General features: G+C 40.9%; 1 long non-coding RNA gene across 1 annotated transcript in view; it reads right to left on the bottom strand.

Annotated features, from left to right (window-relative positions):
- Nucleotides 1-512: 512 nt before the first annotated feature.
- The window catches only part of LOC116563617, a 10,706-nt gene continuing 3,256 nt past the window's right edge, over nt 513-7,962 (bottom strand). The window contains exon 2 of the long non-coding RNA XR_004274484.1: nt 513-545. This is a non-coding gene — a long non-coding RNA (uncharacterized LOC116563617). The remainder of the gene's footprint in view (nt 546-7,962) is intronic.

The raw sequence follows: 7,962 nt of genomic DNA, 5'->3' as shown, positions 1-7,962 counted from the left end.
CCCACTCTCTTCTGGTTTGCAGGGTTTTTGCAGAGATATCCACTGTGATTCTGATGGGCTTCCCTTTGTGGGTAATCCGACCTTTCTCTCTGGATGCCCTTAACATTTTTTCTTTCATTTCAATGTTGGTGAATCTGAATTATGTGTCTTGGGGTTATTCTTCTCAAGGAGTATTTTTGTGATGTTCTCTGTATTTCCTGAATTTGATTGTTGGACTGCCTTGCTAGGTTGGGGAAGTTCTCCTGGACAATATCCTGAAGTGTGTTTTCCCACTTGGTTCCATTCTCCCAGTTACTTTTTGGTACACCAATCAAACTTAGGTTTTGTCTTTCCACATAGTCCCATATTTCTTGGAGGCTTTGCTCATTTCTTTTTTTTTTTTTCTCTATTCTTGTCTTTAACACTTTATTTCATTGAGTTGATCTTCAATCTCTGATATCCTTTCTTCTGCTTGATTGATTTGACTATTAATACTTGTGTATGCTTCACAAAGTTCTTGTGCTGTGTTTTTCAGCTCCATCAGGTCATTTATGTTCTTCTTTAAACTGGTTATTCTAATTAGTAATTCCTCTAATCTTTTTTCAATGTTCTGAGCTTCCTTGCATTGGGTTAGAGCATGCCTGTTTAGCTCAAAGAAATTTGTTATTACCCACCTTCTGAAGCCTACTTCTGTCAATTCATCAAACTCATTCTCCATCCAATTTTGTTGCCTTGCTGGTGAGGAGTTTTGATCCTTTGGAAGAGAAGGGGAATTCTGATTTTTGGAATTTTCAGCCTTTTTGAGCTGGTCTTTCCTCACCTTTGTGGATTTATCTACCTTGATCATTGCTGTTGGTGAGATTCAGATGGAATTTTTGTATGACCATCCTTTTTGTTGATGTTGATGCTACTGCTTTATGTTTCTTAGATTTCCTTCTAACAGGCCCCTAGTCTGCAGGCCTGCTGGATTTTGCTGTGGGTCCATTCCAGACCGTTAGCCTGGGTAACACCAACAGAGGCTTCAAAAGAGCAAAGATTGCTGCCTGCTTTTTCCTCTGGAAACTTTGTCCCAGAGAGGCATCCACTAGATGTCAGCCAGAGCTCTCCTGTATGAGATGTCTGTAAACCCCTGCTGGGAGGTGTCTCCCCATCAGGAGGCACAGGGGTCAGGGACCCACTTGAGGAGGCAGTCTGTCCCTTAGCAGAGCTCAAGTGCTGTGCTGGGAGATCTGCTGTTCTCTTCAGAGTTGGCAGGCAGGAACATTTAAGTCTGCTGAAGCTGCACCCAGAGCTGACCCTTCCCACAGGTGCTCTGTGAGGTTAGCATTCTTAAGTGCCATTCTATCTTTCTTTTATATTTTATGGTTACCAAGTTTATATGACTTTACTTTTAGCTTTTTTTTTTTTTTAACTTTAAGTTCTGGGTTACAAGTGCAGATCTTGCAGGACTGTTACATAGGTATACTCACGCTATGGTGGTTTGCTGCATCCATCCCGCTGTCACCTACTTTAGGCATTTTTCCTAATGTTATCCCTCCCCAATCAACCCCCCCCCCTATCCCCCCCCCAGCTCCCCATCCCCCCAACAGACCACAGTGTGTGGTGTTCCCCTTTCTGTGTCCGTGCATCATTTTTCAACACCCACTTATGAGTGAGAACATGTGGTGTTTGGTTTTCTGTTCTTGTGATGGTTTCCAGATTCATTCATGTCCCTGCAAAGGACATGAACTCATCCTTTTTTATGAATGCATAGGGTATTCTATGGTGTATATGTGCCACATTTTTTTAATCCAGTCTATCTTTGATGGGCATTTGGGTTGTTTCCAAGTCTTTTCTATTGTGAACAATGCTGCAATGAACATACATGGGCAAGTATCTTTATAATAGATTGATTTATAATCCTTTGGGTATATACCCAGTAATGGAATTGCTGGGTCAAATGGAATTTCCATTTCTAGACCCTTGAAGAATTACCACATTCGATATTCATTGTAGTACTGGCCTGAAATTTTCTTTTTTAGTTGTATCTCTGCCAGGTTTTGGTATCAGGATGATGTTCATCTCATAAAATGAGTTAGTGAGCATTTCATTTTTTTGTATTGTTTGGAATAATTTCAGAAGGAATGGTACCAGTTCCTCTTTGTACATCTGGTAGAATTCAGCTGTGAACCCATCTGGACCTGGACGTTTTTTGGTTGGTAGGCTATTAATTGCTGCCTCTACTTCAGACCTTGTTATTTGTCTATTCAGGGATTCAACTTCTTCCTGGCTTCGTCTTGGGAGGGTGTAAGTGTCCAGGAATTTATCCATTTCTTCTAGATTTGCGGATTTATGTGCATAGAGTTGTTTTTAGTAATCTCTGATAGTAGTTTGTATTTCTGTGGAATCCACGGTGATATCTCCTATATCGTTTTTTATTGCATCTATTAGATTCTTCTCTCTTTTCTTTTTTACTAGTCTGCTACCAGTCTATCTATTTTGTTGATCTTTTCAAATAACAAGCTCCTGGATTTATTGACTTTTTGAAAGGTTTTTTATGTTTCTATCTCCTTCAGTTCTGCTCTGATCTTAGTTATTTCTTGTCTTCTGCTACCTTTTGAATTTGTTTTGCTCTTCTAGCTCTTTTAATTTTGATGATAGGGTGTTGATTTTAAATTTTTCCTCACTTCTCATATGGGCATTTAGTGCTATAATTTTCCCTCTAGATACTGCTTTAAATGTGTCCCAGAGATTCTGGTACATTTTGTATTCATTCTCATTGGTTTCAAAGAACATATTTATTTCTGCCTTCATTTCATTATTTATCTAGTAGTCATTCAGGAGCAGGTTGCTCAGTTTCTATGTAGTTGTGTCATTTTGACTGAGTTTCTTAATCCTGAGTTCTAATTTGTTTGCACTGTGGTCTCAGAGATTGGTTGTTATGATTTCTGGTCTTTTGCACTTGCTGAGGAGTTATTTACTTCCAATTATGTGGTCAGTATTAGAGTAAGTGTCATGGGGTGCAGAGAAGAATGTATAGTCTGTGGATTTGGGGTGGAGAGTTCTGTAGATGTCTATTAGGTTTGCTTGGTCCAGATCTGAGTTCAAGTCCTGGATATCCTTGTTAATTTTCTTTCTTGTTGATCTAATATTGACAGTGGCGTGTTAAAGTCTCCCACTATTATTGTGCGGGAGTCTAAGTCTCTTTGTAGGTCATTAAGAACTTGCTTTATGTATCTGGATGCTCCTGTATTGGGTACATATATATTTAGGATAGTTAGCTCTTCTTGTTGCATTGATCCTTTTACCACTATGTAATGTCCTTCTTTGTCTCTTTTGATCTTTGTTAGTTTAAAGTCTACTTTATCAGAGACTAGGATTGCAACTCCTGCTTGTTCTTCCTCTCCATTTGCTTGGCAAATCATTCTCCCTCCCTTTATTTTGAGTTTATGTGTGTCTTTGCACATGAGATGGGTCTCCTGGATACAGTACACCGATGGGTTTTGGCTTTTTATCCAGTTTGCCAGTCTGTGTCCTTTGATTGGGGCATTTAGCTCACTTACACTTAAGGTTAATATTGTTATGTGTGAATTTGATCTGGCCATTTTGATACTAGATGTTTGTTTGTCCTGTTAATTGATGCAGTTTCTTCATTTTACTGATGGTTGTTACCATTTGGTATGTTTTTGCAGCAGCTGGTACTGGTTGTTTATTTCCATGTTTAATGCTTCCTTCAGGAGGTCTTGCAAGGCAGGCCTGGTCATGATAAAATCTCTCAGCAATTGCTTGTCTGTAAAGGATTTTATTTCTCCTCCACTTTTGAAGCTTAATTTGGCTGGATATGAAATTCTGGGTTGAAAATTATTTTCTTGAGTACCCACGACCACCTTGCCTCTTAAAACAAGAACTTGGAAAAGCAAATTCACTGTAACAGATGCATGTCTGTGCAGCTTACGTGAGATTTCAGCAGACCCTGTGTGTGTGTGTGTGTGTGTGTGTGTGTGTGTGTGTGTGTGTGTCCATGCACGTATGTGTTTTACACAGGGTCTCGCTGTGTCATCCAGGCTGGAGTGCAGTGACACAATCTCAGTTCACTGATACCTCTGCCTCTCAGGTTCAAGTGAGTCTCCTACCTCAGCCTCCCAAGCAGCTGGGATTACAGGCAATTTCTGCCAGAAACAACCATGTGAAGACATCACAGGAATCGCCTGCCAATCCTGCAACCTTGAACACATCACTCATCCTTCTGCTGAAACCAATGAAAAAGGGGTTTCTCAATAGATCCAAGATGGCGAAATAGGAACAGCTGTAGAGTGCAGTTCCCAGTGACAACAACACAGAGGGTGAGTGATCACCACATTTCCAAATGAGTTTTTACTGCCCACAGACCAGGAGATTCCTGGGCTGAAAAGTGCCACAAGTTTCCAGCATGGCTGTTTCAGCTGGCGCAGTGGGTCTTCGCACAAAAACTCATACAAATCTGTGTGGCTGTTTCAACTGGTGCCTGGAACGCCTGGGAGACAGAGCTGCCCATTCAACTGAAAAAGGGGGGCTGAAACAGGGAGCCAAGTGATCTGGTTCAGCTGGTCCTACCTCCACAAAGACCAGTAATCCGAAACGTTCTGGATTGAGAGTTTCGCAGCAAGTGCAGCTGGACCTGAGATGGTCCAGCTCCATGGAAGGAAGGGTATTCACCATTACTGAGCCAGTCCACAACTACCAAGGCAGTCTGCCATTAATAAGTCAGTCCACCATTACCAAGGCAGTCTGCCATTACCAAGGCAGTCCACCATTACTGAGGCAGACCATCATTACTATACCTCTGAAAACAAAACCACAAGGAAGTTCACACAGCAGCTGGGCAGAGCCCATGGCAGCTCAGTAACACCTCTGCAGGCAGACTGTGACTAGGCTACCTTCTTGCTGGGCAGAGAATCTCTGAAAAAAGGCAGCAGCATGTCAGGAACTTATAAATAAAGCCCCACCTTCCCAGGACAGGGCACCTGGGGAAAAGGTGGTTATGAATTCCGCTGCGACAGACTTAAATGTACCTGCCCAGCTGATCTGAATGGAACAATGGAGCTCCCAGCACAGCACTTGAGCTCCTACAAGGGACAGACTGTCTTCTCAAGCAGTTGCCCGACCCCCGTATGTCCAAAGACACCTTATAAAGGAAAGCTCAGGCTGACATCTGGCAGATATTCTTCTGGGACAAAGATAAGAAGAAACTGACAGTAACCCTTACTGTTCTGTAGCTGCTGCAGGTGATCCCCAGGCAAGCAGGGTCTGGAGTGGACCTCAAGCAGTCCTACAGCAGAGGGGCCTGACTGTTAGAAGAAAAACTAAAAAACAGAATGAAATAACCTCAACATCAACAAAAAGGACATCCACTCAGAGACCCCATCCAAAAGTCACCACCTACAAAAACCACAGGTAGATAAATCCACAAAGATGGGAAGAAAACAGTGCAAAAAGGATGAAAGGACCCAAAACCAGAACGCCTCTCCTCCTCCAAGAGATCACAACTCCTTGTAAGGCAGACCAACATTCATGTCCAGGAAATACAGAGAACACCACAAAAATATTCCTCAAGAAGAGCAGCCCTAAGGCATATAATTGTCAGATTCACCAGGGTTGAAATGAAGGAAAAAATGCTAAGAGCAGCCAGAGAGAAAGGTTTGGTAACCTACAAAGAGAAACCCATCAGACTCACAATGAATCTCTCAGCAGAAACCCTACAAGCCAGAAGAGAGCCAATATTCAATATCCTTAAAGAAAAGAACTTTCAACCTAGAATTTCATATCCAGCCAAACTAAGCTTTATAAGTGAAGGAGAAATAAAACCCTTTACAAACAAGTAATTGCTGAGAGATTTCATCACCACCAGGCCTGCCTTACAAGAGCTCCTGAAAGAAACACTAAATATAGAAAGGAACAACCAGTACCAGCCATTCCAAAAACATACCAAATGGTAAAGAGCATTGATACAATGAAGAAACTGCATCAACTAACGGGCAAAATAACCAGCTAGCATAAAAACGCCAAGATCAAATTCACACATAACAATAGTAACCTTAAATGTAAATCAGCTAAATGCCCCAATCAAAAGACACAGACTGGCAAATTGAATAAAAAGTCAAAACCCATTGGTGTGCTGTATCTAGGAAACCCATCTCATGTGCAGAGACACACATAGACTCAAAATAAAGGGATGGAGGAAGATTTATTAAGCAAAAGGAGAGCAAAAAAAAAGCAGGATTTGCAATCCTAGTCTCTGATAAAATAGACTTTAAACCAACAAAAATCAAAAGAGACAAAGAAGGACATTACATAATGGTAAAAGGATCAATGCAACAAGAAGAGCTAACGATCCTAAATATATATGCACCCAATACAGGAGCACTCAGATACATAAAGCAAGTTCTTAATGACCTACAAAGAGACTTAGACTCCCACACAATAATAGTGGGAGACTTTAACACTCCACTGTCCATATTAGACAGATCAACGAGAAAGAAAATTTACAAGGATATCCAGGGCTTGAACTCAGATCTGGACCAAGCAAACCTAATAGACATCTACAGAACTCTCCACCCCAAATCCACAGACTATACATTCTTCTCAGCACCTCATGACACTTACTCTAATACTGACCACATAATTGGAAGTAAATCACTCCTCAGCACATGCAAAAGAACAGAAATCATAACAAACAGTCGCTCAGACGACAGCACAATCAAATTAGAACACAGGATTAAGAAACTAACTCAGAACTGCAGAAGTTCATGGAAACTGAGCTGGCTCTTGAATGTTCACTGGATAAACAATGAAATGAAGGCAGAAATAAATATGTTCTTTGAAACCAATGAAAATGAATACACAATATACCAGAATCTCTGGGACATATTTAAAGCAGTGTTTAGAGGGAAATTTATAGCAATAAATGAACATATGAGAATCAAGGAAAGATCTAAAATCGACACCCTATTGTCAAAATTGAGAGCTAGAGAAGGAAGATTTTAAAAACTCAAAAGCTAGCAGAAGACAATAAATAACTAAGATCAGAGCAGAACTTACGTAGAGACACAAAAAAAATCCTTCAAAAAATCAATAAATCCAGGAGATGTTTTTTTGAAAAGATCAATAAAATAGACCACTAGCCAGATTAATAAAAAAGAAAAGAGAGAATAATCAAATAGATGCAATAAACAACAATAAAGGGGATATCACCACAGATTCCACAGAAATACAAACTACCATCAGAGATTACTACAAATAACTCTATGCACATAAACCAGTAAACCTGGAAGAAATGGATAAATTCCTGGACACTTGCACCTCCAAAGCCTAAACCAGGAAGAAGTTGAAACCCTGAATAGACCAATACAAGGGCTGAAGTTGAGGCAGCAATTAATAGCCTACCAACCAAAAGAAGTCCAGGTCTAGAGGGGTTCACAGCCTAATTCTACCGGACACGCAAAGAGGAGCTGGTACCACTCTTTCTGAAATTATGCAAAACGATCCAAAAAGAGGGAATCCTGGCCAGGTGCAGTGGCTCATGCCTGTAATCCCAGCACTTTGAGAGGCTACAGCAGGCGGATCACAAGGTCAAGAGATCGAGACCATCCTGGTCAACATGGTGAAACTCCATCTCTACTAAAAAATACAAAAATTAGCTGGGCGTTGTGGCACGCACCTGTAGTCCCAGCTACTTGGGAAGCTGAGGCAGGATAATTGCTTGAACCTAGGAGATGGAGGTTGCAGTGAGCCAAGATTGCACCACTGTACTCCAGCCTGGCGTCTAGTAACACAGCAAGACTCTGTCTCAAAAAAAAAAAACAAAAAAACGAAAAAACACAAAAAAAAAAAAAAAAAAACCACAGAGGGAATCCTTCCCAAGTCATTTTATGATACCAACATCATCCTCAGACCAAAACCCAGCAGAGACTCAACAAACAAAGAAAGCTTCAGGCCAATATCCATGATGAACATAGATGCAAAAAT

This window comes from Sapajus apella, unplaced genomic scaffold (genome assembly GCF_009761245.1).
Source record: "Sapajus apella isolate SASKATOON/1434 unplaced genomic scaffold, GSC_monkey_1.0 scaffold2, whole genome shotgun sequence".
NCBI lineage: Eukaryota > Metazoa > Chordata > Mammalia > Primates > Cebidae > Sapajus > Sapajus apella.
Note: the sequence above shows the minus strand (reverse complement) of the source record. Positions and strands in the feature narration are given on the sequence as shown.